Genomic DNA, 15,677 nt, shown 5'->3' with positions numbered 1-15,677 from the left:
ATCGAAATGAGGTCAACCTTAGTTTGAGCATTATTTCTTCTATAATTTAGGTCATTCAACATAACAGAGCAGACGATCCCTATTGGTACGTCCGTTCGGTCGTTCGTCAATTTAGTGGAAACCTCTAATACACAATAATGTAAAATTACATGTAAATGTAGCAATCAACAAAATACGACGAACAAATGTACACTCTATACAATAATCTATTAATAGTTTCGTTTTGCAAGTTAAATTCCGAAATATACCAATTACTGAGATGAATACTTCCGGCGGACACGATCATTCGTATATCGGTCACGTGCAACGTGTTTCGTGTGGCTTTCGTGTATCTTGTGCTTCGTGTCAATGTTTCGTGTGAGTGTGATTGGGAACGTTACACGTTTCAGGAGGTGTACTCAAGACGGCATAACAATAATGCAGTCGTTAGTAAAAACACTTAATCTTTGGAAATGTTGGGAAAGATTGTGTTCGCAAACAGTTTGCATGCCTGCAGCATATAGTTGCAGTAGTGGACATATTTGACCAGTATTACTTAAAAAAACTCAATTAAATTGGAAAACAAATCCTTAGTGCAGGTCAAGATAAGAAGATATTGGTCAGATTTCGGTTCTACCTTAGTGTTAATGATGTACGAGAAAGAAATGTCCTTATAGATGAGGAAACAATTAATCTTCATTGTCTTTTGCGAGTCTTTATGAAAGTCAATGCAGTTCTATTATAACCTAAACACCTAAACAAGCTTTGCGTGTAATTTGTTACTGCAAAAGAGCTAAGGTCTCCTTGTGAGCCAACATTTAAGATACACATGCTGCGGTCTTCATTTCAGACCAAAATTTGGATGAAATCAGATTACACCAACACGGTGATAGTATAACCTTAGATTATGGTTGGGAAAAAGGTTTCTATGTAAACCTATCTGGCTTCAAAATGCATTAAAACAAATTTAAGGTTCTTCCTAAATCACAATCTGTAGCGTACACATAAGTAAATAAGAATACCAATCAATTTTTTTTTCACATACGTTACAGACTGAAATGTTCTCGAAAATTATCATACTTGCATACTTCATAGCTTATTATATTTTCTAAAAATATTTGATTTTGCATGTAAATTAGTTTGAAAATATACCAACCTTTTAAAGATACACAGGCAAAAATAGATATTTCATTCCAATGTTTGTTAACTGCTCCTTTCATATCTTGCAGAGGTCCTACCAATCTTTAAATGGATATTTCATTAAAAGTGATATATATATATTTGTGCAGGGTGTACATGTCCACAACCTAGAAATACATTATCAAAATTCATTTTTTGTATCTATTTTATCAATCAGATATTAAAAAGACCTTATAAAATTATGAAGTTAACATATATTTTGCAATGAAATACGCATTGTCATTCAATTGCCTTCATTGTATATTTTTTAGAAAAGAAAACCTCTACAGCATCCAAAAGACTATAATCTAATGACATTTATATATATATCGGCTGAAAAGCATGCATTGTTTGCAAGCGTGTCAAAAGATTAAAAAACGTTATCAAAGTTATAGCAGTAATCAAAAGAATGTAATCCATGGCCGAAGACCAGACATGGAAAACAGACATACGCAACAAAGCCGAGTTGTTCTAAAAAAATCCCAGGGTAGACGAAAGAGGAAAGGAGAACTATGACAGGTTGAACAAATCAGTTTTCATGGCGCAGATTGATACACCGTAACGATCCACGAGTTGTTGATGATGACCTTAAAACTTCTGTAGTGATGACTTAAATCTTGTAGCAACATAACCCTGTCCCAGAAGCCTCTTTGTTAAAATTCTATCGCGATACAAAAAGTCTGCGCAGTTTCGGCAAGCTGTGGCATAACGTATGAGTTGTGATATAAACACTCTATACGCAGGTGCAGAAAGGATGTTGCCACAGATGAAAGGAAAGTTGACAATTCTGAATGAAAAGTCATCACTTTTGTCGTAAAGTTTGGTCAATCCTTTACTACCGATTTCTAAGTGTAAGTCAAGATATGAGTCTGACTTAGTCCACATTTTTTTGAATAATGGAGATATTTGACAATTGCATTGACCTTTGAAAAACCTTATTCTATCATTGAAAAAAATACATAAAGCATTGTTACAAATGATACCCTTACTAAAACGACTTACCTTGTTATGCCATTAATTAAAATCAAAAGTTATGGATTTGTCTCAATCGATATATATATTTTAATAACCTCTCATAGGTTTTTAAAGCTTAGCCATTTGATTTATTTTATAGATATTATGTCCATGCACACAAAGGTAGTCCGTTCCTTTGACGACCTACGCATTTTTTGAAGGATATAATCATATACTTTAAAATGTGCTTTCCAAACGTATGTATATCTTTATATTTAATAAACTGACAGGAAGTCGAGCAATAGGGAAGACAAAAAAAAAACAATAATGATACTATACACACAGAGGCGAGCCAAATAAAAACATGGTCGACGAAACTAAATGATCAAGAAAAGTTAGAAGTTCCTGCCTCACTACTTGCATGACATCATACGTGCTACCCGGTGAAGGTCATTTCTGTTTCATTGAAGACTCATGGGTGGCCTTGAGCGGACAGTTGTTGTCTCATTGACATATTCACTACTTCCATTCTTGTTATATTAACGGAAACAAAACTACTAGATACATGTAGTTCAATAGTAATTCTGAAACAGATACTCCACATCAATCAACCAAGTCATTTTGACGACTGTAAAACGTTTAGAGCGACGACATTTTTTGACAACGTATCCATGTTCAACAAATATCATGTAAGGGAGTTATTCTTTAAATTCATATTCACCTCTTGAACAAAGTTTTAGTAAGTTTTGAATAAAAAAATATAGCAGAACACTTGATGATGCGTTAACTGCTCGTCCGTGGTTTATAATCATACAGGGTTTCTGTTATATGATGTTTGTGTTTAATTTTTGTTTCGCGAGTATAATCAAAAACTTCTTGTTCAATGTACCAAAAAGAAGTTCATACGAGGAAAAGACTTAATATATCTTTTTATCTAGATAAATTCTTTACGATTCATTGATTACAACTTGAGAGATCGATTTGGAAATATATCAAGATACAAAAGACGAATTATAAGGAAGTAAATTGTGGGAGGGAACCCAAATGGGGAAATCGTCTTGATTACATTCTGACAAAACCACTTTTACAATTACATTGTTGTATTTACAATAAACATTACATGAGTAGTGATAACCTTTTACGGTAATTCGAGGTAACATTTCAGTTTTCTTTCCGGCTTCGATTAAAGGTATAAATACATGTAAAGTAGGTAGTGTCTTGTTCGAAAAATCCAACAAGTATATGTAAGTACCTTATATCATTGTTCATTTTATTTGCGTTTCATATATTCTTTCCGTAAAACAATTATTTTTGCTTTTACAGTTGATGACATACATTCATAAGTTAATGTTTTTTTTTTTATCAATTTACACTTTTGAAAGTGACGTGCTCTTTTATCAATTGTCACCCATTTTTCCTTAGATTTTAATTAAGCTTGATCTTAACCATTGACTACATGTACGTAACAATAATATTCAATTTATAAAATATGTATTTATATATAAATATAAGGCAATTTATGAATTGTAAGTTTTATTTTCTTGTCTTATATTACAATTAATTGCCTTTTTTCAGAAACTTTCAGGAACGACGTATTAATTTTCAATGTGGCACGGATTTACAATGATCTTGTTCTACATGACCAGTCTTACAGTGGTAGTATGTGTAGTTCTTGATACAGAAAAGATATAAAATTAAACGTAACTTAACCAATACTTCCGCATGTCAGTTCAAGTTAATAAAAGTAATATTTCCTTGTATAATGTATTACATTAAGCGGTAAGATGTTTGATTTTTTTTGTACATTCATACACCTTTTTGGGTTATCACAAAACCATTTTTGGACGAATTGACTGTTCTTGATAAGACAACATTCTTTTGACAAGACGATTATCTGTCATTGACATATTATGTCCAATCGACGTGTTAGACAAAATTTATAATGAATAAGAGAATGGTAACTGTATGATCACAAAATACTTGAGAATGTCATATCGGATATTACACATATAACTTGCTTAATTGTTAAGTTTAAACGATTCTAAACATTTCTCATTATTCTTATTTATACTCCAATCTCCCTATTTGCGCAAGTAAAACATATTGACTTTTCTTTCGTAAGGCTTTCATATGCCAATTTCTCGCACTCTAATCGTTCGCAAATAGATTAATAATGGACACCTGCCTACGTCATTTATATTATTCCGCCCATACGTGAGACGCCAGACAGGGAACATGTAATAAAATTCAAATCGGGAATAACATTCCCTGTTCATAAACATATATTTTTTTAAATTGCAGTAAAAACGCAATGATTATGTCTTGACTTCATATAAAAGGAATTAATGGATTCGACACGATTTGACGGAGCCTCGCAGTTACCCTATTTCTTCGCCTCATCCTTTAATTCCTTTTTTGTGAGATATAGACACTATTATTGACTATATCGGTTATATTTTATAGCTTTGCAATGTCAGTTATCTTCTTGTTATTTAAATATTAACAGAACAGGTTTTTTTTATTGTTAGGTATCCATGAATTGTAGTGAAACTGAGTTCCTGTGTTATAATGGACGAAAATGTATAAATATAACATACAGATGTGATTCGACTCCTGAATGTGATGACGTATCAGATGAAGCCGATTGTAAGTTTAGAAATCTAATCAGTTGCAGCGCTGCATTCGGTGGAGGTGGGAAAATGGTGATTTGTTTTGTCCCCTGGAAAGATCAGCCCGTCACCGATTCTTTTGTGGTGGCACTAGTATCGTTTGGCAACTGATCTTCTTTTTACATCTTGTGGTTCTGATAATCGTGTTGTTTTTTTTTTTATAAATTATGAGAATTTAGGTCTAGATAAATCGATTTACATAAGAAAACATATTTTTAAGGAAATGAATATGGCGGGTAAATACTACTGTCAGAAATAACTGACACAATTGCATTCCCGGACTGTTGTACAAAACAGGACCATAAATAGGAAGGTAAAATGTGTATGTAACGTCTCGATTCCTGAAACACTCATCATAACTCTATTTAACTATTAAACACGACCGAAATATAAATATGATTTTGACGGCACAGAAGGTAGATATATATATTTGAGATTCTGTTGGTGGACCTTTGTACTCTATTCTAACAAATATACAGTTTCTTATAATACCATAAAAATCCAGGACAAAACATTAAGTTTGTATTTATTTTATTTTGCGAACATATTGTCCGGTGTTATTGCCATTCTATAGAAAATGTTTTATCTACATACACCAGCATTAACATACTGTTTAAATGAAAGTAGAAAGAATTATTGCAATTACAATTTTTTTTCATGAAGTGGCTATTTGTGTTGGTTGTTTTTCCTCTATGGTGAGACATGAAACTGACTCACCCAAACCAGCGATGGACGTACTATTAAATAGTGTCCAGTTACACTGTTTGTGAACTGGTATGAAAAAGTATGGTTATAGAACTGTTCACCCATTAACAATAGATACCTTAGAAAAAGATAAGAAAATAGAAGTATACTTTAGCATTTGAATCACAATCTTAAATCAGTTTATCAGTTATTTTCATTGAAAACAATTTAAAAAGAACATCAAAATTAACAGAAGCATGCTATCAGAAAATCATATCTGTCAAAAAGTTATAGATTTTTTTATTTCGAGATAGTTTGGACAACACTTCATCACTTATTAATGTGCAAATATAATTAGTTGTTAAAACAATGAAATTACAAATGTATTGAAGTCCCTTGTACAAAAATGCAATTACGTGCAATGATGTATTTCCTCGTTTGTAACATGAATATTCAAGAACAAAACACTGAAACGTTAATTTAAAGAAAGTATTAGCATCATTTAAATTGAATAGAAACAGTCTTAGTTCACTCAGGTTCCACATGTTAAAATTTAATGTGGATTTCTAGTTTTATTTCGGTTTTCGAACAAAAATGTTTGACAGTTTATTTTTGGTAATCATACAAGTCCATATTTTAAGTTTCTGCGATTGAGACACTTCTTATCATACACGAATGTTAAATGCTGTTCAGCGATACAAATGTATTTACAAGTCAACCTTTATTATTTGTGGGTTGTTACTTTAACATCTATGTGGTCTTGATCAATCATGAAACCGAGGTTAACGGTATTGATGTTATATGCCCATAGAATAAAATAATCATTGAAAAGTAAACCTTAAGCTTGAAGAGTACATTTTGTAGCTATCCCTCTCACAAAGAGAATTCACTTTTCTACAAGAATAAAAAATACTAAGTCTAAACATTTCACCAATTTGACAGTTATGCATTACACTTTGTATAAAACTAAGCTATTTTGAGCCTAAGGAACAAATATCACAGAATGTCTTTTACACAAAATTATTTTCCTTTCTTATATACTACTTTTAGAATAGTTATGTCTAACATTGTAATACATCTGTAGAAAAAGTATTTATTGAACAATAAAACGTAATCATGCAATAGTTTTATTAGCATAATAACGATAATCATAAAATAATGACACATTTTTCCATTAAATTAAGAACCAAGTTTTGAATGTACAGTTGGGATGTCAACAAGTGTCCATATTCTTAGTTTATTTGTTTGTTAGTTTATGATGAACAATTAGTCTATGCTTTGAAAGCGTTGATTTTGGTCATGCAGATAGACAGGAATTAAACACCATTATTCATAAAAAAAACTGAAGACGGGAAAACTTTGACATCTCAATGTATAATGAAGAAATACTTTGAAGGAAATACGTTTCATTTTTCAAGTCTAAAGGAATCTGCCAACCAGCAAATTTAATGGGTATCGAATCGTCCAGTCATGACGATGCAGCACGAACAAAAATAATTATATAAGTCTAAAGGATTGTACAACGATACCGATAAAGATGTTAACACACTATTATATAGTATATAATGGGCAAAATTTTCAGTCAACAAATGACCTTCTTCAGTGCCTTAAATAAACTGAGTGTGTATGAAAGTAAATGGTCTGTGAACACAACTCATTACCTAATCAGGTGAATACTTGTGACGTATAATTTTTTTTTACCGACAGTAACAAAGATCTTGAACATTGTGCTATAGACACACGTTGTGTGTTGATCTTGAATATTGAACTATAAAAATAAAAAATATTTACAAATACTGTTATAAGAAACTATACAAAACAGGAAGAACTTAATGTTTTTTGTTAATTCCGTGTGGGTGTATCCAAAATCCCTCCCGCTTCACTCTCTGTAGATCTGGAGCGCTGTGTCAATGTTAGAATTGTCAAATTTGCGGTGCGAGTTGGAGTCCCGCGGAGGGAACGACCAAAAATTTGTGTCGCAAATTTGACAGTTCTAACATCGTTCGGAATTTTTCAGACCCTTCTATAAGTTTACGTTATCTTCCCTGTATCAATTTGATCCGATGGAGCAGTGTAGCGAATAGAGTCGTCACATTCTGAGACGTTGTATAATATTGATTTGTTGTGACAAGCATCATTAATTTGATCCTCTATCCTACATAATAACCTAGATGAACTGTCCCGTACTACCATACATCGTGTACTAAGTTACAGCCCTAGATTAATCCTACGAGGAGGAATGACCCGGCCAGCGAAAGCTATATTTTTATATAGCCTAGCTGGCCGAGTGGTCTAGGGCGCTGGATTTAGTGCAGGCGGTGTTGCCATAGATGTCACAGCAGTACGAGTTCGAGTCCCGTGGAGGGAACGACCAAACATTTGCTTCGCAAATTTGACAGTTCTAACATCGTTGGGAATTTTTCAGACCCTTCTATATATATATATATATATATATATATATATATATATAATCGTCTAAATAAAAGTCAACAATCACTCTTACGGGGTGATGGATCGTTAAAAACGATGCAAAACATAACAATAAATTAAATAAACACCTAAATATGTTTAACATCACCAGAAGATGGTAACATTTACATTAAATATTTCGGATACTTGATATCCTTCTTCAGCATAAAACTCATAAAGCTTTATGAGCATAACACTAACAAAACTTTACGAGCATAAAACTCACAAAGTTCAAGATCAAAACAGATTCAGAAGCTGAATCACGTACGTTGTGGGTGATTGTACCTTTATCTAAGGCATACATGAGCAAATGATAAGGAGCCTGAATGAAAATAACAAAGGGGTTCTTTTTATCAAAATTAAAAGTAAAAATTAACTGTGGAAAACAATTAAGAATAAGTCAAAATACGGTGTACGGTGTATTGATAAATGTATGTATGTTTGTGTGTGTGTGTGTGTGTGTAAAATTTGTAATCTTTTATCTATTAAACAACAATTTTGTCAGTTCAACGTTATTCGTATATTTTCAAAGGTCCTAAGAATGGAACATGTCCGAATAACCAAAAGCTGTGCAACGACACTAGATGTGTGATCGGAGATGACTGTTCCTGGAGACCTGCACCAGCGACTTCAACATGCACTGAAAAAGTATCCCAGTTAATCACAGAATCTTACACATTGATTAGTACGATTCGGACCGTGTCACATGCTTCAATATTAGCAAAAAACAATGTATGTCTGTTTTTTTGTTATTTCTTGGTTTCACTATCACACGTTTCTTTATTTTAATTTCAATATAAATTAAAATAAAAACTTGTGCTTATATAATATCATATTGGAATATATGCTATAAAAGCTAATTCATGTTTAATTTAATATATTCTTACTGTAAAGGGTCCTTTGATTATTTGAAACATTCTCTATTTGACATGGCAAAGAGTAATCAAGGGAACCAAGGTTATAGCAATTATATTATCAAGTTGCGAAAATCCAGCAAACACAAAATCTATATTCTATTAAACTTTCCAGTGCGCACAAAATCGATGCTAAACTCATATTATGTTTACATTTAATGAAGAGTGTCGATTGACGTGTAATTCTGATTTGACAAATATGCATGTATTGATTAGCTGATTAGATCTTATTTAGGGCATACATGACGTGTGTATCGTTAGAGAAACCCAGGTCATTTGAGGTTCCAAAATGCGTTATTTAATGGCAAATATTGTTTTACAATTATTCATTCATATGAAAAAATATGGTTTATTAATATTCAATTTGTGTATGACTTAAAATTAAAGGAACTAGATGAATGGAATGAAAAGTAAATTTATGTCGAAGCAAAACTTGGAAGCCAGAATTAGATACAACATAAAAAACAAAACAAAACAAAATATATAAACAAACAAACAAAACAAAACAAAACAAACAAACAAACAAACACATGCTTGTTGAAAACAGAAATTGTTATGAGAAAATCATATTAAAAATATGAAACTTAAAAGATATCTTTAAATTGTTCACTTTTTTCTACCTCTTTGATTAAATACTGCGTTAGTGCAATCTCCGGTCGTAGTGTTAGCATTTTATGATATGAACATTTTGTCTGATATTCATTAAATCATTTTTTGTAAAAAATGGGTAACCATTTCCAAGTAATTCAATAATCAAGTGTACATCTAGACAAATGTGTTACTCACGTACTTTGTTAATTCTGTTTGATTTGTTTAGGGATTATGATGGCTTTCGTACTCTTCTCAAAATCAAAATGTGCAATGCATCATTAAAAAGAGTAAATATACAATAAGGAATACACTTTGACTATGATTTAAATTAAAAATTCGAAACTTTAACAGTAGTGTTGGTTCTTTATGTTTTATTTCATTGACAATCTAAATTTCAGAAACATCTCATGTTTCATAAGACATAAATAACATACACATGTACTGATGGATTTATAATGCATATTTCACCACGGTCATACTTTTGTTTTATATTTGAACCTGACACAGTGTGCTTATTTGTGTTCAGGCTTGTATTTAGCAAAATAAATATTAAAACTATTCCTTGCTATGTGACATCATCTTATCAATTTCTAGCACGCAGAGTTTAATAAACATCGCATAGCTACTAAGCTTCTCCTATACGTCAGGCATTGTTTAACAAATGCGACAGGAAAGGTATTGTGTTTTCTGAACACTTATTTCCTCATGTAGATATTTTTATATCTGAATACATATTGCTTATTTCTTGACAATTTGTAACGTAAGAGTGAATAAAGGATGTCCCTTTGATATAACAATTTACAAGTTACCTGAATCATGTTTTTTTTAAATTTAATTTATCGTGATATCTTACATATTGTGCGAAAAAGAATATACTTTCATATTTTTAAATTTTTGTTCAATATTTTTTCCAAACCTTTTTTGTATTGGTGGGTATATAGAAAATAATAATACAATGCAAAATACAATCGACATATATATTAAATGGTTTTCTTAAGGTTGCTAAAAATCTGCATATGACCTGTTGCTAATATGGTTGACATCACTGTATCATAATTATTGCAAATCACGTCATTAAATTTGATTCAACCATTGAACCTGAATTCAATACTGATCATACAATTGAACACATTAAATATGACTGTGATTCAGTGATGAAGATTTGAAACAAAGTTATAGAATAGACATATTTGGGAGAAATGTTATTCCGTATTTAGCTGACATTCTATGGTGTGATTTAGAAAAGAAAACAAGGAAAACCATCAGTTGTACAGTAAATATTGGTTGGGCCAAAAAGTGTAGTGAAATAAGTTACCAGTTGTTTGGGGTCACAATTGGGTTTTAAAAACGCACGATGTAACGAGTAATTCCTAGGTTGACCACTGTTTAGCTTGAAGGAAAAGTATCAATCGAATGCAAGAAAATACCAAAAAATACACAGATTTTACAGCGTGGCATGATTTTCCAATTTAATTGGTTGCATTTATGAAATCCATGTCAGAATTACCTCGTAGCGAGGTTTCGTTTACAGAATGTGGTATCGCAGTTATAAGTTCAAGTTATATGTGACGTTGTTGGTGAGTGACTTTCACGTATTTGATAATATTTTATTTTAACCAACATTTCGAATGCTGATTTATAAACAAGTATAGCTCAAGATATGAGGCTGACTACACAGTGTCTACATTATCATCTGTCTCAAGTTATTTGGGGTAGATGAAAGTTACACAATCTCCGAAACTAGGATTGTTTAACGATATTGTTCGGAAGCTAAAAAAATATTATGTGGTGTTTCATCAAGAATATGTGTTCATTTTGTAAAAATATATAAGACTTATTGGCATATAGTTAAAAACAAAAGGCAACTAAAAAAGTTGTATGGCCTAATTGGATCAAGATAAAGGGGAAATATCCAGGACACAACAAGAGATTGTCAAATTAGACATCATATGAAGATGTTACTAAGAACACAGTTTTATGTATATATATATCTTAGAATACTTACCGGCATGAGTTCAAAATTGCTCAAAGACTGGGGCTTGATACCTTGTAGTGCATTTCGAAGAATTATTCAGTCCTAGAATAAGCTTTCTATTTTTAACACTTTTGTTCTTGTACTTTTCCCATACAATTGATTTTGTTACTTTGATCTTAATTTGAATAAAAGTGCTCTGCTGCTGAGGAGACGTAAAAAAGTTCTTATTTTTAAAAATGCTATTTTCGATTTTTCATTTGGTCTCCATTGAATGTTAAACTTTGTAACGTTTCCTGGGTTGAAAAATTTACATACTATTTCATATTCTTGATTCCATTAAATTGAATGAACCGATCTTTAATACGTTACTTATTTCAATTTGGACGTTTGGGGTTATATCAATGCTAAAATGATATACCCGATAAACTCCAAAAACTTGTATACATATGTCAAAAAGTGCTAAACATTTTATATTTTGATCTGATACCAAAATTAGACATTAGCAAAATGTAAAACTTTTCTTAATTATTTGATTATCTAGGTGTTAGTGGATGGAAACATTGTCAGGTAGCAATGCTATATGTATTGAATTTATTATGTGCTTAAATGTTTAAGTCAAGTTAAAAGCATTTAATGGTTGGTAAAATAAACAATTAATCTGAACTTGTTATTTGTTTTCTGTTTTATATGTACATATATTGATTCTAGCTATGACTTATCAAAAATGCTGCTTCAGATGTTGCCATTGTTGATCATGAAATCTTGTGCAGGTGCAATGAAATGTTTTTTTTTTAGCAGTGTTTATCAAATTAGGACTACACAAGATTTCAACAATTTGATAATACTTATGTCGAATACAAAACAATAATTTATCGATCAATTGTCATTTTTCATTTATTAATTAGTGGGAACGTTACATGTAAGAGAAGGAGCTTAAGATGATAATTAAGCAAAATGATTTAAAAAAATCTAATGATAGAAAAATCAATACACGAAAGGCATAAATGAAGGGGGTTTTTATTACTAGTAACAGGGCACATGATTATGTGTTCTATATGACAGAAATGGACCCATTTTCAATGTACTTATATGCTATTGTATGCTGTGTATACTTTGGAAAGAACATCAAGGAGATTTGACTGATAAATTGCACAAAAGTGCTTCAGTCATTAACAAAGACGTATAAATCAACAGAACAAGATTTTATGACCGTAAACGTAAATATAAAAGAATAATTAAATGAAATAAAACAGAACAAAATCAAAAAGATGACGAAGAAAGACGTTCTGAAATGAGGCGAAAATAGCATTTCGAAAGCCATTATCGAAACACACGAACGGAGTCAAGAGGAAGTGTTGTCTAAAACACGTGAACTTCTCAAAAAGGAAAGAAATTTAAAGAGTAATCAAGGGAACCAAGGTTATAACGGTAATCGAAAGAATGTAATCCAGGGATAAATACCAGACATGGAATAGAGACATACACAACAAAGAACATTATGTATTTAAAATCACACATACAAAATAACAAAAGCAAATGAGGAATGTTCGATGCAATTAAACAAAAGATGAGTAAAGCAATTGAAACTATCACAGCATCAAGTTAAAATCCAGACTTAAAACATTATACATCGTTGTTTTTCCAAAATAGATGGTACACCTAGATACAAATATATAGTTCTTGGTAGATATTCCTCATACTTATTTCCAAATCATCTTCCAAATATACAGACGTTTTCAAAATGCCATATTTGTCCAGAGTGATGGACGGGTTTTTTGTAGACATTCCCATGGGAACAAATTGTGCTCCTGTACTTGCTGACATATTACTTTACCCCTATTAGGCAGACCTTACAGCTTATCTCATCAGAACGAAAAATTATCGATTATCTATATCATTTTATCTCAGTTTCCGCTGCATAGATGATGTATTATCTTTATACAATCATTGTTTTAAGAATTTGATACATCGCATTTACCCCACAGAAATTTCAATAAAAAATACTACAGACTGTAAAGTCAATCCCATATCTTGACCTTACATTAAGAAATCGATAGTAAAGGAAAGCTATTGACCAAAGGTTACAACAAACGTGAAGATTTTTCGGTCATAATTGTCACCTTTCCTTTCATCTGTGGCAATGTTATGAGTATTGGCAGTATTGGTAATTTAGTACTAAATTAATGGTAGCAAATGAGTGTCAAAATATATCCAGTATAGGTGATATTTAAATAATTGTAATATATGAGTAATGTTCAGAATAAGATTTGTTCTGTTAGAGATAATCGGATGACAAACTTAACGATCAGACGCAATGTTAATACATTCCAGTTATCTTTCTTTTCATAGTAATGTCCAGAAATTGACAAGTTCTAGATCTGGATACAAACCTTCCTGACGGTACAAGTCCCAAATTTACATTCGATTTATTCCCCTTTCCATACTTTCTTCAAATAAGTTACGATGTAGACTGCACATTGCGTTAATTCCGAGAACAATGCAAGACATTGTTTAACCTATATAACTGTAAAAGCAGTGGATATAACCATTACCGCTCCAAGCGGTTCAGTGATGGTTTAGGTGGTGAATCTCCACATCAGGTTAATAACGTAGATATAATACTACTCAATCTTTTTTCCCGCCCTAATTGTATCTTCCGAATGTGATTAAATTCAAGATCAACATAATTCAAACACAATAACCCCTGTGGATTAAAACATACTAGTTGAAAATGGAAATGTTTTTCTTTGTTGAATTCATACATGTCTGCAAATGATAAAGTGGCTGATAAGGGGAAAGCTTTTATTTCGGTAATATTTTTTTTTTTTCTGTTTGTTTTAAAGTAGTTCGCGAGGTATGCTTACAAAAATATTAGACATGCTAAATTAAAAGTATAAACCGACTTTTAAAACATACCAAAAAGCACATATAAGTTATGATATGTTAACAATTTTGGAAATTATTGTCCCCTTTCGGCAAATGCCGAAGGGACTTAGGTTTGCACTCCGTCCGTCCGACCGTCTGTCCGTCAGTCCGTCAGTTTGTCAGTCTGTCAGTCCGTCAGTCACACTTGTTTTTACGAACTTTTTTTTTGTAATGCCTCATCTAATTGATTTCATATTTGGTATATAGTCTTATCATGACAAGTTACATTTTAAAGTCGAATGACGTTACGGTTGAACGATTTTTACAGAAGTTATGGCCCTTGGACATAGAAAATTTCGTGAAATTTTATGTTTTCCGGACTTTTTTTTGTAATGCCTCATCCAATTGATTTTATATTTGGTATATAGTCTTATCATGACAAGTTACAAATTAAATTTAAATATTATTGCGGCAAAATGGTTGATATGGAACTTATGGCCCTTTTGACATAGAAAATTACATAAAATTTTATGTTTCATCATTTTGATGCAAATTGCTGCTGTCATTTTAGAGTTATTTGCCCCTTAATTCATAATAACGAAGTTTTTTCAACTTTCAAGGTGATAGAAAGAGAATGTCTTTATGCAGCTTTCTGTAATGCAAAAATGTTATTATCTACCCTAAAATGAAGCTCAGGTTTGATTTTGATGGAATTTGCTTTTGCTGTTCAAGAGTTATTTTCTCTTGATTGTTAAAAAAAATAACACCGTCCATTGTTAGTTCACATATATAAAAAAAAATCTCATAAAAGCAATGAGTTCAAAGGCCGAAAGGGGACACTGTATTGCATCAGCAACACTCTGAGTGCTTGTTAACCAAACCATCATCACATTTATATGTTATGCATATTTGTTTACAATCATTACCGACTTTATAGTAGAGATTAAAATTTAAGATTAAAATTGGCATACATGTACATGTATGCTTTTCTTCACCCACAATAGTGGTGCAGCTACATTTACGTCACCACAACCGTGTGTACACATCGTTTAAGCAAAAATTAAGTAACAAGTTGGGAAAACGAAAAGGAGACTCAGGTAAGATGTCATCTATAAATAACAAAACGTTTTGTGCACTGCGAGGTGATATCGACCTTAATAGTCAATAATCAAACAAACAACTTCGACTTCAATAGTGCTTATTCGTTTTTAAGTGAGAGGAATCTTAACAAACCCATGAACCCCCTAGCTACGGGTGTGGTAAAGGTATGCATATAGCTGAAATTACTAATTTTGGTCCTATTGACTATGTGTGTTGCAAAATCTACTGCTGTGATGTTGTTCAGGGTTCCCAAAAGGGAGAAGACCTATTTGCGGATGACAATGCACCAATAACACC

General features: G+C 31.8%; 1 protein-coding gene across 4 annotated transcripts in view; it reads left to right on the top strand.

Annotated features, from left to right (window-relative positions):
- The window catches only part of LOC148608667 (uncharacterized), a 34,849-nt gene extending 25,472 nt beyond the window's left edge, over positions 1–9,377 (top strand). The window contains exons 6-9 of one of the 4 annotated variants that reach the window (XR_015914905.1): positions 2,273–2,369; positions 3,698–3,768; positions 4,641–4,758; positions 8,467–9,377. The gene's annotated coding sequence lies outside the window, so the exon portion shown is untranslated. Of the gene's footprint in view, positions 1–2,272; positions 2,370–3,697; positions 3,813–4,640; positions 4,759–5,444; positions 5,604–8,466 lie in introns of those variants that run through there. The other 3 variants (XR_015914904.1, XR_015914903.1, XR_015914906.1) reach the window with 3 other exon arrangements.
- The last annotated feature ends 6,300 nt before the right edge of the window (positions 9,378–15,677 follow it).

This window comes from Perna viridis, chromosome 9 (genome assembly GCF_037379345.1).
Source record: "Perna viridis isolate PV_CMFRI_1.1 ecotype Kerala chromosome 9, ASM3737934v1, whole genome shotgun sequence".
NCBI classification, from domain to species: domain Eukaryota; kingdom Metazoa; phylum Mollusca; class Bivalvia; order Mytilida; family Mytilidae; genus Perna; species Perna viridis.
This window is presented reverse-complemented; position numbering and strand designations above follow the sequence as displayed.